Source organism: Rhincodon typus, chromosome 26 (assembly GCF_021869965.1).
Source record: "Rhincodon typus isolate 14 chromosome 26, sRhiTyp1.1, whole genome shotgun sequence".
Classification (NCBI taxonomy): Eukaryota; Metazoa; Chordata; class Chondrichthyes; order Orectolobiformes; family Rhincodontidae; genus Rhincodon; species Rhincodon typus.
Window position 1 is genome coordinate 40779261 of NC_063357.1, and position 20234 is coordinate 40799494.

The 20234-nt window shown below is 39.9% G+C and overlaps 1 protein-coding gene across 1 annotated transcript in view; it reads right to left on the bottom strand.

Moving 5' to 3' along the window:
* LOC109911327 (linker for activation of T cells family member 2) overlaps positions 1–17758 on the bottom strand; it is a 102312-nt gene extending 84554 nt beyond the window's left edge. Inside the window, exon 1 of the mRNA XM_020510615.2 lies at positions 17665–17758. The gene's annotated coding sequence lies outside the window, so the exon portion shown is untranslated. The remainder of the gene's footprint in view (positions 1–17664) is intronic.
* Positions 17759–20234: the final 2476 nt, after the last annotated feature.

The following is a 20234-nucleotide window of genomic DNA, read 5'->3' on the forward strand; positions in this document are numbered from 1 at the left end:
TGATAACACGGCATAATATGTTTACTTCAAGCAATAAGGGGTACAAAGATGACACATTACCATGATAGTATACAAAATACACACCTTCTACACCTTCTCACAGGTTTAATCATTACATAAAAGTCACATTTCTAAATATAGTTCAGCAACCTTTCTCCTTTATAGAATTTCAAAAACATACCATATAACCATCTAATGGAAAGCCCACTTGTTTACAATGCTAAATTTAAAACAACAGATTAACCAATATGTCAGTATTTTCCAGCTTCACCACAGCTCAAGTAAACATGCATTTACACCATATCTTTAAATGACGCATTGAGTTCAAAGACCTCAATCACTCAGCAGTGAATGAACGATTGGAGTGGGTGTATTTGTATAAATTAATAGTGTGGGTAGACAACTTTTATTTCAGTTAACCTATCCTAAGAGAGTTCCAAAACAGAAAGCAGTGCAGTCTCCAAAGAAAATTCTTAACAGCTTCGTTACATTTTTAAAAATTCCTTCTAATTCAATATCTAACTGAAAGACCTGTTGAAAGGGACATCAGCTGAATATTTGCCTTTCTACACCAAACATAAAAGTGCGTGGTTGATTCATATGAGTTCTTAGGCAGTCCACATGACTGGAGGATCACAAGACTCTGTTTGTAAAATAACTGGAGATCTGGTGTGTTGCAGTTCACACTGGAGACCAAGTTGCTGTCGCATCATTCTGTTTTTACATGCATGTCATTGCATTTCTTTCTATCACATGGTCGACCACGAATCTCTCACACTCAGACTACCTGCCACTGACATAGTGGGAAGGATCAGTAGGTTGACAATCAATCTTTTTTCTCATTGTAGTGATCATCCTCTCCTTGGCTGTCAAATCCTGGGTGGGATAGAATCATAGAATCCCCGCAGAGTTGAAGTAGACCATTTGCCCCATCAAGTCCAAACAGCATCCCACACAGATCCAATTCCCCTGTCCCTGTAACCCTGCATTTTTACCATGACTAACCCACCTAATCTACATATCCCTGGACACTATGGGGCAATTTAGCTTGGCCAATCCACCTAACCTGCACATCTTTGGATTGTGGGTGGAAACCAGAGCACATGGAGGAAACCCATGTAGACACGGGGACAACGTGCAAATTCTATACAGACAGCTACCCGAAGGTGGAATTGAACCTGGATCCCTGGCGCTGTGAGGCAGCAGTACTGACCATGAGCCACTGTGTTGCCCTAGAACCCAGAGCTTCTGGCTTAGTATAATGGAATATCAAATGATGATGATCATAACTTATTATTTTACTCTCAGACAGCAGAGATGAGAATAGATGAGGGATGTTACAAATGTTAGATGTTAGTTGTTATAAATTTGACAGCTGTATTCAGTAACCTGTAATTATATTAATGTAATGGTGTTACAGTACTAAAGAAAGTGAGAGAGAGCGTTACTCCAAGATAAGTGTGAACAAGTGAAGCTAGAGAGCAAAGGGATTGTAATCTAGATAAAGGCAGCAGTTTCAAAGTGTTTGTGTAGACACTCACAGCCCAGAGATACATAGGAGTAGTATCAAAGAACGATAGCTGCAGTGTTTACATAAGGCCTTGGTGGCAGCAAAAGAAACTTCAGAATTAATAAAATGGAAATCACAAGGTGCAAAGAAGAGGAAAAACTCTGAAAGGCAGAACAAAATTTCATTAGATTTAAAACACAAACCAGAAAAGTGGGAGGACTCTGAAGGGCAGGAAAAGTCATTGAGAGACTTCAAAGTCAAAGCAGTATGTTGGGAAGACTCCACACAGGACACATGGTTAATCAGAAGACTTTGAGTAAAATAAGACCATAAGGCATAGGATCAGATCTAGGGCAATCAGTTCATCAAGTCTGCTCTGCTATTCAATGAGATCATGGCTGCTCTGATAATCTTCCATCTACTTTCATGCCTTTTTCCCATAAACCTCAATTCCTTTACTGATTAAAAATCTGTCCATCTCAGCCTTGAATATGCTTAATGCGTCAGCCCCGACAGCCTTCTGCAGTAAAGAATTCCACAGATTCACTAGCCTGTGAAAGAAGAAATGTCTCCCCAACTGTGTGTTAAATGTAGAACCCTTTATTCTGAGATTATGAAAAGAGTAAAAACATTGAGGTACTTACCCAAATGCAGTAATTGATTGGGGATGGCAGTTCCTTTAGAGACATTGCTATTGCCATAGAAATTTGAAAATGCTGAGGGACCCCAAATCCAGAAATAGAAGCTCTGGAAGTGGCAGTTCCAAAGGTACGTCACTGGGTTCAATCCAAAGGAGCAGGACATCAGGACAGTAAATTTTTGTATGTTGTTGGGCCCATACCAGATGTGTCCTTGTCACACAGGGTATAGAGAAATCTTAATTATTGCATTCAATACATATTTTAGACCACTTTAGTCCAAAGCAAGTCTATTCATAGAAAGGGCGAAACTTATTGACAGGAGATATAAACTGAGATGTTTTCAGCAGATTTATACAGATTGACAGGATGTTTAGATATGGAGTCCTTTAAGGATGAGTTAATAATCATTTAGACGTCAGAGGTGAGAAATTATCTGATTTTCTTCAATCTAAGGAGGAGCTCATGCTAGAATAGTCAATCCGATATACTATGCAAGCAGAGATCAAAGCTTAGAATCAGTCTATACTTGAGAAATACCTCCAAAACAGTAGGATGGATATGCCCTAAGTTAGGACTTCTGAAAGCCAGCCAAAGTAGTGGGAAACTATGCCGTTGCCTATATTAGATTGTTCAAGGTGTATTTAAAGGCTACACATGCCCTGCAGCAGGGAGCTGAGTACTATCAATGTGGGAGATTCGGGCACTTCAAGAAATACTGCAAAGCAGCAGCTACAATATTATTATAGAAACACACAGCTCACTAAGGGGAAAAGAACTGAGAAATGAAAATCATTTGGAAAAGAAGAAGTCCAAGAAATTAAGGATGAGGAACAAACAACGAAGCCAAAGAAGGCATCGTCTCAATGCACAAAGGCTTGAAACATAATTTAAGCTTATACATGGTCTGTTTCAATATAGTTGACAGTTTGTCATGCTTAAAGTCAATGGATGTTCAAAGTTCATCCACTTTCATTTAAGTGCGAAAGTTTGCTGATGATTGCACTATGTTCGTGACCCCTTAGATAGTGAAGCAGTCCATGTCAAAATCCAGGAAAATGTGAACAATATCCAGGCTTGAGCTAACAAGTGGCAAGTGATATTTGCACCGTACAAGTGCTTGGCAATGAACATGTACAACAAAAGAGAGTGTAACCATCACCCTTTGTCATTCAATGATGTTAACATCACTGAATCTCCCACTATTAACATTCTGAGGGTTACCACTGACCAGAAACTGAACTTAACTAACCATATAAATACTATGGGAACAAGAATAAATCAGAGGAATTCTGCAGCATGTAATTCACCATCTGATTCCCCAAAACCTGTCCAAAATCTACAAGGCACAAGTCAGGAGCATGTTGGAATACTTCCCACTTGCCTGGCTGAGTACAGCTCTAACAACACTCAAGAAGCTTCACACCATCCAGGACAAAGGAGCCTGCTTAATTTGCATCTCATCTACAATAATTCATTGCCTTCACCACCAATGCACAGTAGGAGCATTGTGTATCATCTACAAGATGTACTGCAGAAATTCACCACAGCCCCTTACCTAGTATTTTATTGATTTGATTTATTATTGTCACGTATCTAGGTACAGTGAAAAGTTTTGTTTTGCGTGCAGTACAGGCAGATCATACCATACAAAGTGCATTAGGGTAATAGAACAAAGCGAAGAATACAATGTTACAGCTGTAGAGAAGGTGCGTAAACAGTGAGATGAAAATTAAATTTAAAATTTGAGAGGTCCATTCAGAAGTGTAATAACAGCAGGGAAGAAGCTGTTTTGAATCTGTTGGTACATGTGTTTATGTTTTTATATCTTCTGCCCAACGGAAGATGTTGGAAGAGATTATAACGGGGGTGGGAGGGATCTTTGATTATATTGGCTGCCTTCTTGACGCAGTGAGAAGAACAGCACCTTCCAAACCACAACCACCTCCATCTAGAAGGACAAGGATGGCAGATGCTTGGGAGCAACACCACCCACAAACTCCTCTCCAAGTCACTCACCATCCTGACTTGGAATATTGTCATTTCCTCACAGTCACTCAGTCAAAATTCTGAAACTCTCTCTCGAGTTGCACTGTGGGTCCCTACACCAAATGAACTGCAGTGATTCGAAAAGGCAGCTCACCACTTCACAAGGGCAATTAGGATTGGGCAATAAATGCCAGCCAGCCAGTTCACATTGCATGAATGAACAAAACAATAATCTGAAAACACAAAACTACAAGGTCCAGAAGGCACATTTCTTTAGGTGCATTGTCTATTTACCACTAAACTCAGTTATAAAAGGACAAGTGTTATAAAGTGGAGGTCGACCCCCCTCCGATAACTAAAACTGAAGCACGCAGAGAAGCTCGCCTCGCTTCATAATCTGTTAAAGGAAGTGTGAAAAGTGATATAATCTGCCTCTCACCACCTCCCCCCCCCAATTCTGTTATAAAGGGGAGGTTAAATGAAATGAACTCCTGGCAGTAACTCTATAATCAACAAATAACAATTTATTTATCTAACTTAACAGTGAACAAATTAACAGAACTTTTATCAAACTGAACAATTCCCCATTAACTATTAACTATTCTGGAATAAAACAAAATTGTAATGGTATGCTGTTCTAATAGATATAAGTCCCACTTATATACACCAAATTAATAAAAAAAAACTTAAAACTTAGTCCCTCAAAATTACAGTCAGGCTACATCTTCCAGAATGTTCGGTGCCTTCAATCAGGCACACCTTTCTCTGTCAAATTCTTGTGTCAGGAATATTAGCTAGGAGTGCCATTGGTTATTAACTCTAGTTGCTCTCACACCAATTTTCAAATACCATCTTCTTTTATGCCCTTGATGACCTATCAATTTCTTACAATAGTCTTGTTCCTAGGTTGTCAAAACCTCAGATTTTTAAATTTAATTGGGTTTTAGTCTCTAAGTGCCTGGTTTACACTAATTGGCTTATATACAAACTGGTTGCCTTAATAAAACAAGACTACTGCCTGGGTTGCTAATCATACAACCTTTTGATATAAATGTTTCAATTTCAGGAACTCTCTGTACCTGCTGCTGCTCGCAAACATTTTTTAAAAATCTCCAAGCCTGGAAAAAGCACAATCATCTTCTAAAGGGAGCACACACTCTTCCCCCACTATCATTTTACAAACAAATTCTAATGTCCTGCCTTCCAATCCACAAGTACTCTGCCCAACTTAACAACACTACCCCCTTAAGAAAAAAAAGAAATATCACGATGAAAAGATGGCGTCATTTTTTTTCACTAAATCTTAATGCTATTATTACTAGATCATTAATCCAGACTTACACATTTCATACTAATTCTATATTCATATATAACATTGAAAACTACCATTTCTATTTCATATACACATTTTCCTTTTAAACCTGCGAAAACACATCCACAACAACATTTTCACGATCCACGGCATGTACAATCTGTAAATTAAATGCTTGCAACCTAAGTCTCCAATGAAATAATCTGGTGTTCTTATCTTTAAATCTTTCCAAAAATGTCAAAGGGTTGTGATAAGTGTACACAATCATTTCTGATACATTGTTTGCAACATAAACATTAAAATGTTGTGAGGCCAATACGAAACTCAATAACTCTTTTTCAACAGTTGAATATTTTCTCTGGTGGATACTGAATTTCTTTGAAAAATAACTGATTGGTCTTTCAGTTCCACAATCATCCTCCTGTAACAACCCCTATGTTGCTTGCATCGATAGTGACTTTAAAGGTTTTCAAGAAATTTGGCGTGGCTAAAACTGGTGCGGTGGCTAACGCTGCTTTTAAGCTCTGAAATGCATCCTGGCATTGACCTGTCCACTGGAATTTCGGATTCTTTTTTAACAAACCCGTCAGCGGTGCCACTACGCTACTAAAGTTTGGTACAAATTTCCTGTAGAATCCGCTCATTCCCGAAAATCGTAGCACTTCCTTCTTCATGGATGGTCTTGGAAATTCCTTGATGGCCTTCATCTTCACGTTTCTCGGTGTCATCCATCCGTATCCGATGTTGTGCCCTAACAGCATCATTTCTACCTTCACAAATTCTGTCTTTACCAAATTTATGAGCAATTTTTCCTTCCGTCATCTCTGATAGAGCTCTGCCAAATACTCCATGTGATCTGTCCATGAGTGGTTAAAGATCACAAAGTCATCTATATAGATGGCACAATTAGTCAATCCTGCCACAACTCTGTTCATAAGTCTTTGGAATATGGCTGGTGCTTTCTAAATTCCTAAGGGCATTATTTTAAATTAATATAGTCCATTTTGGGGTTACAAAAGCAGAAACTTCTTTTACTCTCTCTCCGACAAAGGCACTTGCCAGTAACCATGAAGTAAGTCCAACTTTGTGATGTAAGTTGCTTATCCAACACTTTCCACACAGTCCTCCAGCCTTGGAATTGGGTATGAGTCTGATATAGTCATAGCGTTGACCTCCCGATAATCCATGCAGAATCATTGAGTACATCAGGTTTGGGAACCAACACAATCGGTGAACTCCACTCACTTTGACTCAGTTTGATGATGTCTCCTTGAAGCGTTGCTTCCACTTCTGTCTCTACCTGTGCTGCTTTGAGAGGATTAAGTCTGTAAGGATGTTGTTTTATCAGAATAGCATTCCCTACATCGACCTCATTTACTATCGTATTAGTCTTCCCCATTCTATCTCTACATATGTCCTCATATTGCTGCAACAAGCCTTTCAATTCAGTTCCTTGTTCCTGAGACAGATAGCTCACTACCCTATTCCATTCTTTAAGGGCTTCCTCATTATTCAATTTATTCTGAGGCACATCAAAATCCAAATCACCTGGATTTGATTCCTCACTCTGGCTGGCAGTAACCAATGCCTGTTTCTCTGATTCCCTTTTCCTGTCATTGTAAGGTTTCAGTATGTTCACATGACATACCCAATGAATATTTTTTCTATCTGGCATCTTTACCAGATAATACACCTGACTTAACTTCTTCTCAATCTGATAGGGACCACTAAACCTTGCTTTGAAGGGATCTCCTACCACTGGTAACAACACCAATACTTTATCCCCAAGGGTAAGTGTACAAATTTTAAATTTCTTGTCTGCTTCTTGCTTCATTAGATGCTATGACACCTTCAAATGTTGCCTAGCTAATTCACCTACTCTTGTTTAATCTTTCTCTAACCTCAGATACATAATCCAACTGTGATTTGTGTGCTATCCACAATACTTTCCTGTCTGTATGCTATTGGTAACACAATCTGGTGAACTTCCACCCATTTCTCCTTTGCACTGACCTGCCAAGGTCTACAATTCCGCCTTAGATTCTATCCTTAAGGTTATAACATTCTGGCATACATTCTGATTCTTTTTCTGAGTAGGCTTTATGGTATAAGTGTTTTATTGTCTCATCTTTCTGTTGTAACTCCATTAGTTTTTCAGAACTAAATACCTCTGCCTGATCCTCAACTTGTTTAGGTTCTTCCTTTACCATTTCATCAAACAGGGTGTTAGCTAACTGGGCCTCAACTCTTTTGTCTTTCTCTTTGGTTTTCCTTTGTTGTTTTAACTTATGACTGTGGGATCTTGTCACCACACAGTCTGGAAAAATGCCAGGGATTTTTCTTTTAACTCCTCAGTTCCCTGGTTTTCTTTTGGCTTCTCCACTAAAATGGCCATCACTCCCATCTTTGATCTGGCTAGGTCGTTTCTAAGAACAAACTGTAATCTTGGAATAGACACTCTTTCAATCTTTCAATTCCCCAGTCTTGATTGGACTTTCTAGCCTTATCAGTTAAATCTCTCTCCATTTATTCCACAGATGATTATTCTCTCGGGTAACATTTCAGAAGGAGTGCAAATACTTTCATCTCTTACTATTAGAGATTGACCGGCTCCCGTATTGTTCAATATTTTAACTTCTTTATCTTCATCCCTTGTTCTTCCTGAGTAAACCTTACCCACACAGGTGAAATCTTTGAAGAGATTGGGCACTATCTTACCATCCAGCCTGTGACTAGGCTGTGCACTCTCCTGCAGCTCCTTGACTTATCTTGGTATTTCCTTCACTACCTCAACTAATCCCACTGGATTAGCCTCTTTTACCGCATCCTTTTTCCCAATGCTTCTCTTAAACCACCAGCACTGTGCCTTTGTGTGTCCCACTCTATTACAGTGGCAAAACCTCAGACTTTTCATCTCTTTTCCACCCTCTTGGATTTCTTTTTTCACGTGTTAAACTATTCCCAGTGTTTTCTACTTTTTGTTTTTCATTGAAGGATCTCCCTTTTTCCCAATTTCTATCCCTCACGGAATGAAATTGCTATCGGAAGCTAAATTTCGATTTATGCACTACTGCGTATTCATCCGCCATCTCTGCAACTCTTCTTACTGTTTTAACTTTCTGTTCCTCGACATGAGTTCTTATCATTTCTGGAAGTGAGTTTTGAACTCTTCCAGCAGAATAATCTGTCTAAGATTCTCATATGCCTTTTCACCCATCTAGCAAAGCTGCTATATTTTATTCTTTCAAATATGACATAAGTCAGATCTGGTTCCTTCCTTATATTTCTGAACCATTGTCTATATGCTTCTGGTACCAATTTGTAGGCACTCAGAATAGCCTGTTTTACTTCGTATTCTCTTGACGTCTCATCTGACAGCACTGCAAACACCTCACTAGCCCTGCCTACCAACCTGGTCTGAATTAACATTACAAACACAGTCTCTGGCCAGTTCATCTGTTTAGCCAATTTCTCAAAGGAAATTAAAAAGGGTTGTTCATCTTGTTCATTGAATTTTGGTAATATATAACTTATTAGGGTACTATATATATATATGTATATAACTTATATTACTCCCTATCAAGTCTTTGGCTACGATGGGTCCGCTCATCATCACTCTCCTCCTCACTAAGCCTACCTTCTACCTTCATTTCCATAGTTTTAAATTGGCTATTCTGTTTAATTTGCAACTTCTGAAGTTCAAACTCACTTTTTCATTTTGTCTTTCCTATGCTTGTAACTGTAATTCAAACTGTTTCAATTCCCTTTCATTCTCTAACTCCAGTTGTCTTAGTTGCAATTTAATCTTTTCTAACTCCACTGCACTTGACAGTTTCTCTGGTATACCTAAATGCTTGACTAACTCCTTTACAATTTCAGCTTTCCTCTTATCCCTAGTTAATCCCAATTCTAGCCTGTTTGCTAAGTCTAAAAGTATATACGTCCTCTGTCTTTCTAAACTTTCTTGGCAAATTTGGGAAGCATCCTGAAACTCCAGAACCTCTTTAGCAGTGTTAAGAGCCATTTCCCCCACTTTCAATTTAACCAACAATAAGTAACTGAAATTAAACACATTTTCCACTTCTTACCTAAGTTTTATTTAAAGATCTAGGACACTAATCCCCAAGTCTGTTAAAATCTGCTGGGACCTTTTGTACCCCAAATCTGTTCAAATCTGTCCAAATCCATTCAGATCCTGTACACAATCCCGGACCCGAGCCCCCAATCTGTTATAAAGTGGAGGTTGACCCCCCTGTGATAACTAAAACCAAAACACCCAGAGAAGCTCCGCTCACCTCATAATCTGTTAAAAGAAGTGTGAAAAATGATATAACCTGCCTCTCACTACCCACTCAATTAAAAAGGGGAGGTTAAGTGAAATGAACTTCTGAAAGTCACTCTATAATCAACAAGTGACAATTTATTTGTCTAACTGTAATAGTGAACAAGTTAACAGAACTACCAACACACTGAACAATTCCCCCCCTCAACTACTAACTATTCCTGAATAAAACAAAAATTCTAATTATATGCTGCTCCAATAGATACAATTCCCACGTATATAAACCAAACTAATCAAAAAAAATTTAAAACGTATTTCCTCAAAATTAGAACCAGGATACATCTGTGCCTTCTCCGCTGTTCATCAGTCAGGAACACCTTTCTCCGTCAAATTCTTGTGACAGGAATATTTGCTAAGAGTGCCGCTGTACCTTTAGTCAGATGATGGCTTTCTAAGAGGTTAAAGCATTCTGTCAAAGCCAGTGATCTTCTCATTAGGGCTGCTGGTTTTTAACTCTAGTTGCTCTCACGCTGATTTTCAAATACCCCCTTCTTTTATGCCCTTGATGACCTATCAATTTCTTACAATAGGATTCGTCCGAGGTTGTCAAAACTATCAGGTTTAAATTTAAGTGGTTTTTTTAGTCTCTAAGTGGCTGGTTTAGATTAATTGGCTGATATTCAAACTGATTGCCTTAATAACAAAACAAGACTACTGCCTGGGTTGCTAACCATACACCCTTTTGATACAAATGTTTCAATTTTAGGAACCCACTGTACCTGCTGCTGCTTGCGGACTTTTTTTTTAATCTCCAAGCCTAGAAGAAGCACATCATTTTTAAAGAGACCATGCACTCTTCCCTTCTATCATTTTACAAACAAATTCTAATGTCCTGCCTTCCAATCTACCCAACTTCGCAACACAAGTTAGTGAGAATCTCTGCATGCTGAAGAGTTACAACTGTTCACTACTATGTAGAGATCCATGCACTCAGCTAAGACTCTTCAAAATAGTCAATGCCATGTGCCAAGATGAGAATAAAAGAGAATATTGCCAAGAGTTTCCAAGGTTATTAAGCAGTTTGGACAAATTAGTACATGTGTACCAGACTGCTCTGCAAGAAGGTGCTAAGTCCATCTGCTTGTACGCTCCAAGGAAAGTTCCTCACCCACTATTAGAAAAGTTCTAAGTTCCATTAGAGAGCATGTTAAAAAGTGGGGTCATTATTACCACTACAGAACTGGGAAAACGGTGCTCAGGACTGATAACAGTTCCCAAACCAAATGAAGAACTGAGAATGTGTGTAGATTTCACTCAGTTGAACTAAGGATTCAAAGAGATTCATCCATTTGACGACAGTCTGATCAAAATTGAGAAAAGCAAATTCTTTACCAAATTAGATGCAAACAGTGAATTTTGACTGTTACCCCCATACTGACACCTTCACACTGCTGACTACATTTATCATGACATTTGGATGATTTTGTTTTAATTGTCTACCTATCTGATTTATCTGCATCAGAAATCATTCAGGGTGCAGTTTCAAGGATTCTTGAAAACAGAGGACCATTTACCACATGGCTGATATCCTAGTACATGGTCAGATAAAAAAAGAATCTGACCACAAAGTCAGAGAAGTTTTAAGAGCATTACAAAATCAAGCCATACACTCCACGAGAAATTCAATTCTCAAAGACAACAAGCACGTCTTTGGTACATATAATAGAGGAATGAGGTATCCCTGTACATTCCAAAAAAGGTTCAGAAGAGATTTATGAGGATGTTACTGGGAATGAAGGGTTTGAGTTATGGGGAGAGGCTGGATAGGCTGGGACGTTTTTCACGAGAACTTAGGAGGTTGAAGGGTGACCTTATAGGTATTTATAAAATCATGAGGGGTATAGAGAAGGTGAATGGCAGATGTCTTTTCCCTAGGGTGGGGAATTTCAAGGGCTAGGGGCATACTTTAAGGTGAGAGGAGAAAGATTTTAAAAAGGCATGAAGGGCAATTTTTTAACATAGAGAGTGGTTCGTGTACAGAGTGAACTTCCAGAGGAAATGATGGATGCAGGCACAGTTACAACATTTCAAAAAACATTTAGATAAGTACATAAATAGGAAAGGTTTGGAGGGATATGGGCCAAGCGCAGGCAGGTGGTACTAGTTTAGTTTGGGATTATGGTCAGCATGGACTGGTTGGACCGAAGGATCTGTTTCCATGCTGTATGACTCTATGACTAAGGCCATAGTGAAGTTCTAGCACTGAGTTGTGTCAATGACATAAATGCTTCTTAGGCATGGCGAATTAAATAGGAAAGTTCATTCTTAACTTACCCCGGCTCACACAACCCATAAAGGGAAATTTCAAGAAAGGCCAGCAAAGGTACTGGACACAGGAATGGACTGCAGCTTTTCAGAACGTTAAGGAGAAGCTACTCAACTCAGACATATTATGGCTCATTATAACTCATTTACTTGCTAAAGTATCCATGGGTACAACATTCATGTAACTAGCTGCAGTTTTCATTCAGGTGCGGAATGATGAAACCAACAAACTCATAAACTTCACATCAAGAACATTAACAGAAAGTGGAGAGTCGTACGCTACAATTGAAAAAGAGGCAATGACCGTTACATGGGGATTTGAAAGATTTGAAGATTCCAGGTCAAAGCAGAACCAAGGACACTAGTTCCATTACAAGGATAAAAGGAAATCACAGAAATGTCAATACAAATACAGAGATTCAGGCTCAAACGAATGAGATACAGTGTGGTAGTGTATGTCTAAGGCCTAGCACCGAGTACGGCTAATACAGTATCCAGGTCAACAGTGGACCAGGCTGACAAAGAACTTAATCCTTATCAAAGACAAATCATATTCGATAGCAAAAGCTCTGTCTGAAAAGGATCCAAATAATGTCCAGCAGATCATGAATAGAAAAAAAATCATAAACAGAAGTCAATAAGGCAAGAGATCCTAAACAGGTTCATAGGAATCACAGAAATCAGGATAATAGCTCAACAATCCATATGATGGGCAAATATTTAGAAAGAAATAAAAATTCTATCTAGTTGTATTACTTGTGTGCCATCAACAGTCAAGTGCCAAAAGAACTATTATTGTTATCAAAATTTCCAGAAAATCCTTGGGAAAGGTTAGCATTAGATTTATTCACCTTCAAAGGGTAAGAAATATTTAATTCTGGCTGACTAATATACAAGACAGATCAATGTTTCAAGACTTCATACATTTATAGCAAGCACTGCAATATGATTTTGCAGCACGTGGCTTCCCAGAGGAAAAGATTTGGATAACGGACCTCAATTTGTGAATTAGGAAGTCAGAAAGTTCACTTTGGAAGCAGTACAACCAGGTGGTGAGTTCTCCAATTTACCTTCAATCAAACACAGAAGGAGAGAGGATGATTAAGACCGTAAAGCTGGTAATATCCATAAATGTAGACTGGGAATTAGCATTACTGATATACAGAGCAACAACATTAAATATTGGATACTCACCAGCAGAATTACTCATTGGAAGATGATTAAAAATGGAAATACATGGTTAAAGTTGCACTCTCAGACCAGATATAACCTCTCACCACCACAAAAAGGTCAAGAAGATGGAAATGCACAAAGGAAGAAAGCAACAGGAGTGGTTGAACTCAAGACACAAAGTAAATAATGATCAACTCTGAGACTCGATCAGTAAGTCTGGATAAGAGACCAGAGTGTTTTCTAGAACCAAGATCAGATGTATACCTGAGGGTACATTCAAGACAAATAGAAAGGCATTGATCTTACTCAAGTCAAGAATAAAACCTAAATATGACTGTCACAGGCTCTGGGTCAGGGACAGGTGTATTACATTGATTCCTGTACAGAATGGTGCAGCAGTTCGAGGAATGGTAGAGAACTAGTACCCTCTGTGGAAGTCAAGCCAACCAAGTTGGGGTGTCTAGTGGGAATTCTAGATTATCTCGACTTGGGGAGGAGTGGGACAGATGGTGATGATGATGTGAATGATAATAATGACTAAATAAGTAATTAAGGACAAGTTGCTGGAATTATGTAAATCAAGATTTGGAGGCGTCAGTGTTGGAGTGGGGTAGACAAGGTCAGAAATCACATGACACCTGGTTACGTCCAATAGGTTTATTTGAAATCACAAGCTTTCAGAGCATGGCTCCGTCATCACCTGAAGAAGGAGCAGCGCTCTGAAAGCTTGTGGTTTCAAATAAACCTGTTGGACTGTAACCTGGTGTTGTGTGACTTCTGACCTATATAAATCAGGGAAGAGAGAAACTGGGGGGAGATGGAAGTTAACAGAATATTTAAATGATGAGAAAAACAGCAAAAATAAGCACCCCTGTATGTGAAAGAGAAGGACTTGAACATTCCACATGGAGCTATATCAGTAACCTGTTATCATATAAATGTAAATAAACGGTATTACAGTACTGAAGAAAGTGAGTGCATTACTTCAAAACAAAGGTGAACTAGAGACACGAGAGACTATGTGGAGTAGTAACCTGGTACAAAAGAAAGCTGCCTGTAATGCCACGTAGATACCCATAGCCCAAAGATAAATAGAAGTGGTAGCATAGAATGTTAGCAGCAGTGTTCACATAAATCAAAACATAAAGCACTTACCACATCTTTATCTTCTAACTGCAGAAGTACTGAAAGAATTGCTTCTTGTGGTATTTTGCATTAACAGTTATGCTTTCATCTGAGCTCTCTTTGCCCCATTGACAGATCTTTAATTGTGCTTTTATCAGTTTCTGTGTATATCCAATGAACTGCTTTGCCCTTTCTGACTTGCAAAAGAGTTTGCTCCTCTGCCCTATCTGATAGACAATCAAATTGGGAACCCATTTTGTTTTCTCCTACACTTGCTGGAATTGTCCATTCTGTTTGTCAGCATTATGCTGTGAACAGATCTTCTATCTACCCTTTGCGTAAATGCTTTGAATACCTTCCCAATTAATTCAATTCAGTTGATTCCTCATACATTTAAGGCTAACTTTTTTAAGGTTACATCATTGGTTGCTGGTCTTTGATATTTTATGATTGCTTTGGTCATTTTTTTGATATTGTTTTCCTAGCCTCAAGTTCCATTTTCTGCATGTTGTCTGAGTCACTTCGAGGTGTAGATCACAATGTATGCTGCTTCTGGTTACTTCGCTGAAGCACAGTCTCATGAACTGACATGCACAGCACCTCTCCATATAAACCACTTGAGTGTTCTTAATCCTGAATTATTAGATTGAAGATGCTCATAGATTCACAGAGTCATACTGCACAGAAACAGACCCTTCGGGTCCAATCAGTCCATGCCACATATAATCCCTGACTAAACTAGCCCCACCTGCCTGATCCTGGCCCGTATCCCTCCAAACCCTTCCTAGTCATGTAATTATCCAATTGTAATTGTACCCGCATCCACCACTTCCTCGGGAAGTTCATTTCACACACGAACCCCCTCTGTGGAAAAATTTACCTCATGTCTTTTTTAAATCTCTCTGCTCTTACTTTGAAAATGTGGCCCCTGGTGTTGAAATCCCCCATGCTAGGGAAAAGACAACTACCATTAACTCTATCTATACCTCTCATGATTTTACAAACTTCTATCAGGTCGCCTCTCAACCTCCTACACTCCAGGACAAAGCCAATGTTGGCATGATGAGAGGAAATATTCAAACTTTAAAAGGGATTGCCATTTGATGTTCAGAAAAGTCAACATTTTCCACAACAATCGGTCCTTCCAAATGCCTCTGACTTGTCATGCTGCTAGTCCAGGATTCAGTCCTGGGTGAGCAAAAATATCTTCCAATTAAACAATGGGCCACTAGGTGTGAAATTTGTTCACTTAGCTTCGCACAATGCAGACCTACTTCAATTCCCTAAAGACAGGCAGTGTCAGGAGCTGTTCTATGTACCATATTGCTTAGAAGTGACACCAGATGAACAAATATTTCCCAATTCCTTTTTGTCCACTTGGCACTGATTCCATCCCTCTCCCTGGTCACTGTATGAGTATAAACTAGACTCTTTGCATACTTGGCATTCTGTTTAACCCAGAGTTGAGTTTCCAGCCATATAACTGCTCCATCATCTAGACACCAACTGCTTCAGCCTCTGTAAAGCACCCAGCCATCCTTGGTAAACAAGAAGTCATCAAGAGCACAGCTGCACATATTTAACTTGCACCAAATCCTAGTCAGCCATCACCCATGCTTGCTGAAGTACATTGGTTCAGAGTTCAGCAACACTTCGAGTTTAAAATTCCCATAACTTTGCTTCTAGATATATTTTATTCTCTCATGAGATGTAAACATCACAGGCTGGGCCAGCATTTGTTGCCTGACCCTAGTTGCCTTTGAGGAGGTGGTGGTAAACTGCCTTCTTGAGCCACTTGCAGTCCACATGCTGTAGATTGATCCACAATGCCCATAGGGAGAGAATTCCAGGATTTTGACCCGGTGACAGTGAAGGAACAGCGATATATTTCCAAGTCAGGATGGTGAGTGGCTTGGAGGGGATTTCCAGATGGTGGTATTCCCGTGTATCTGCTGCCCTTGTCCTTCTAGATGGGTTTGGAAGGTGCTGACTGAGAATCTTTGGTGAATTTCTGCAGTGCATCTTATAGATAGTACACATTGCTGCTACTGAGCTTTGGTGGTGGAGGAAGTGGACGCTTGTGGATATGGTGCCAATCAAGCGGACTGCTTTGACCTGGATTGTGTGAAGCTTCTTGGAGCTGCCCCCATCCAGGCGAGTGGGGAGTATTCCATCACACTCCTGATTTGTGCCTTGTAGATGGTGGACATGCTTTGGGGAGTCAGGAGGTGAGCTACTCGCTGCAGTATAGCCTCTGACCTGCTCTTATTAGCCAAAGTATTTATATGGCGAGTCCAGTTGAGTCAACACCCCAAGGATGTTGATACTGCGGGGGGATGGTAACATCATTGAATGTCAAGGGGCAGTGATTAGATTGTCTCTTATTGGAAATGGTCATAGCCTGGCATTTGTGTGGTGCGAATGTTATTTGCCATTATCAGCCCAAACCTGGATATTGTCCTGATCTTGTTGCATTTGAACATGGACTGCTTCAGTATCTGGGGAATCGCAAATGGTGCTGAATGTTGTGCAATCATCAGCCAACACCCCGACTTCTGACCTTATGATGGAGGGATGATCGTTGATGAAGCAGCTGAACACTTCCTGCAGAGATGTCCTGGAGCTCAGATGACTGACCTCCAACAACCACAACCATCTCCCTATGTGCCGAGTATGACTCCAACCAGCAAAGAGTTTGCTCCCTAATACCCATTTATTTCAGTATTGCTGGGGCTTCTTGATGCCACATTCGGTCCAATACAGACTAGGCAGTGATACGAGCATTGAAAGGTATTGGTTTACTGAAACTAAATATTTAGATGCTAAATTGAGCGATTCCTTTTTATACCAAGGCCTCTTATTTTGATCAGTCTATTGGAGGGAGAGATGCTGAAGCGGAATAAAGAGGCACTGGAGAATGCTTTTCGACACATCTCACTGACAGAGTTACAGAATGAGACGACACAGGTATCCCTGGGGCTTGACTTGCCACTTGATCAGGGAATAACAAATGGGAGAATGGTGATAAGAACTTAAAGAGGAAGGAAAAGACATTTATAAAGACCAAGGCAGTGAAAGCAGAACCTTGGCAATTCAAATTGTTGTTAATATGCACTATTTCACCATAAAGTGGGACATTTGCAGGTGATACAACTTAGCACAACAGTCTGCAAGACAAATCAATAAAGAAAATTGTGGTCTGATAATCAGTCAAGATCTCAACATTCTGATTGTGGATCTGACAAGAGCTGCAAGTTAATTTGTGTCTTAATGGTAAAATAGTTTAAGCATAGTTTTGATCAGTGCTTACCTTAATTTTAACAAGATGGTACAATCTTCCTAAATAGTTGCATTCTTCAATGTTTCCTCAGGCTCTGTAGTAATTTATGTGGCTTCACTGCAATTAGTTCAAAGCAGGAATATACAATCTCTGGCAGTCAGCAACAAACCATTGTGCATTCAGGAAGAAAGGTCTTCTGCTGTTTAGCGAAACTACGCAGACAGACATGCAAGGAGTCAGTATTGTCTGCAGCTGGGCTTTCATGCAAACCACAGGAAGATCTTTAAAATACAGTGATACACTGAAGCATTAATATAGGACTTTTCTGGCATTTAAAAACACCAGTGGTAGATCCTGCCTGCACCTGCAATAAAGTCAGACGTATTGCTTTTATGCATGATCCTCAGTTCCCTTATCACATCAGTTCATCGAATCTTTCTTCACTGTCAACAGTATGTTTGAAAAGCTGCAAGTTGACACAGGCAATATTTCAAGGCTTCCATTCAAATGTCACCGATCCCACATCCTAGGTCATTCAAAAGCAATTGACATCCAATGGAACACTTTTGAGCCGTTGTCACTTTTGTCATGTAGCAAATACAGGACACAGCACATGGCAAATTCCCCACCTACACAACAAATGACCAGATGATGACCTGTTTCAGTTTTTCTGAAGAATAAATTTTTGCAAAGACACAGCTTGGTCTTCTTCAAATAAATTTGTGGCATTGTTTGCAACCACCTGATAGAATGGTGACTCTGCTTGTTGTCTCATCTGAAAGGTGGAACCCTCTGACAGAGTAGCACTCGCTCACTCAGGCAAGCCTCACACTTGATTTTGCACCAAAGTCTCTGAAAGAGGGCTTGAATCTGCTCAGTAGCAACAGTGCCACTGAGTCATGACTCTGTGCAATATCATCCTGTCTGAAGGCAGGATAGCAGTCTGAAGGACTGAATTACCTGGGTGCCTTTAGTTTTCCGTTGACTATACCATTAATGTTATTGCATTTTCCTTCAAGTATCGTGTAACAAAATTGTACAGCAAACCCATAAATACAATAAATCTTTGAGTGAGATTGTGTTTCAGTTTCACTGATGACTCTCTGAGAATGGATACCATCATGAATGACATGGCAGCCAATACATACAAGGTGGGACTTGATTTCAGACCTCCTGGCTCAGTGGTAGGGACACTGTTTAAGAACAATGGGCAGTATGGTAGCACAGCTGCTAGCACTGTTGCCTCACAGTGCCTAGGGACACAGGTTCAATTCCAGCCTTGGGTGACTGTCTGCGTGGAGTTTGCATGTTCTCCTCGCGTCTGTGTGGGTTTCTGCCAGGTGCTCCAGTTTCCTCCTGCAGTCCAAAGTAGCGCAGGTTAGGTGGATTGGCCATGCAGAGTCGCCACATAGTGTGCAGGGATGTGTGGTCTACATGGACTAGCCACGGTAAATGTTGGGTTGGGGGGGTGTTGGTTGGTGTTTTGGGTCTGGTGGGATGCTCTTCGGAGGGTCAGTGCAGATTCAATGGGCCAATTGGCCTCTATCTGGACTGTAGGGATTCTATGATTCTCTGCACAGATTACATTGAATGAACTGCCATCAATGGTGTCAATAGTTGGACCTAATTAACCACAGTGCCCTGAAGCCAAGATACAGCTAAAATCAACCAACGTTCCCTCCTCAACAATTGTAAACCCCTGCCTCCTACTGGAAGGAGAACACTTTGGAGAAGGACTAAGAACAGGCCCGCGTTTGGCTATAAATTGCAACACACATCATTGAGCCCATGGAAACTGCCACAGCACATACACGAGTAATGGACCTTGGTTAAGGAACCAGAGGATTTAGTATCTGTGAATCACAGCAAGTCAAACAAAGCTAATAAAAATATAAAGTTGGCAGGTTATAACTTAAAGTTTTGATCGAAGACATGGCAAATTTTGAAATAGTACCTACCTCAAAGAAGGTCTTTCTCCTTTGGCGTAGCCTTATCCTCCGTGCCTTGTCTCTTTCTCCTTCTCCTGCTGTGTTTTCCTCTATTAGGATACTTGGGCAAGGCAATCCCATGGTCAAGGCAGAAGAAGGAACTTGCAAAAGATCTCTCCGCCTGAAATTTCTGGAAGGCAGCTTGCACAATGTTTTTTTTAGTATCAGAGCTGGGAAGATTTTTCTAATCGCTTCACTGAAAACTGATGTATCAGACAAGGTCTCTGAATTCAAAGCCCATGACCTGAGCAACTTCTTTGTTTGGCAGTGATGCAGATAACCCATTCCTCTTTCTTTCACCATTAAGTAAGATGACGTTCTGGTTCAAGAGTTGGAATTACTGAGGAAGCAGCTTTGACCCTTGAAAGGCTGTCACTAACACAGGCGAGGACTATCTAATGTCATCAGTGAATTCCATTGGAACTGATAACGCAAATCCGATTATCGCATAAATGAATCGTATCGCAAATGTTCGATTGTGATACTAATTTTATCGCCATTTTTTAAAAAAATCAGAATTTCAGGCCTATCAATCTTTTTCCTCCAGTTTATAATTATCAATGCTCAGAATTATCAACTCAAAAGTAGAGTGGATGAAAACTAGGTTCGTAG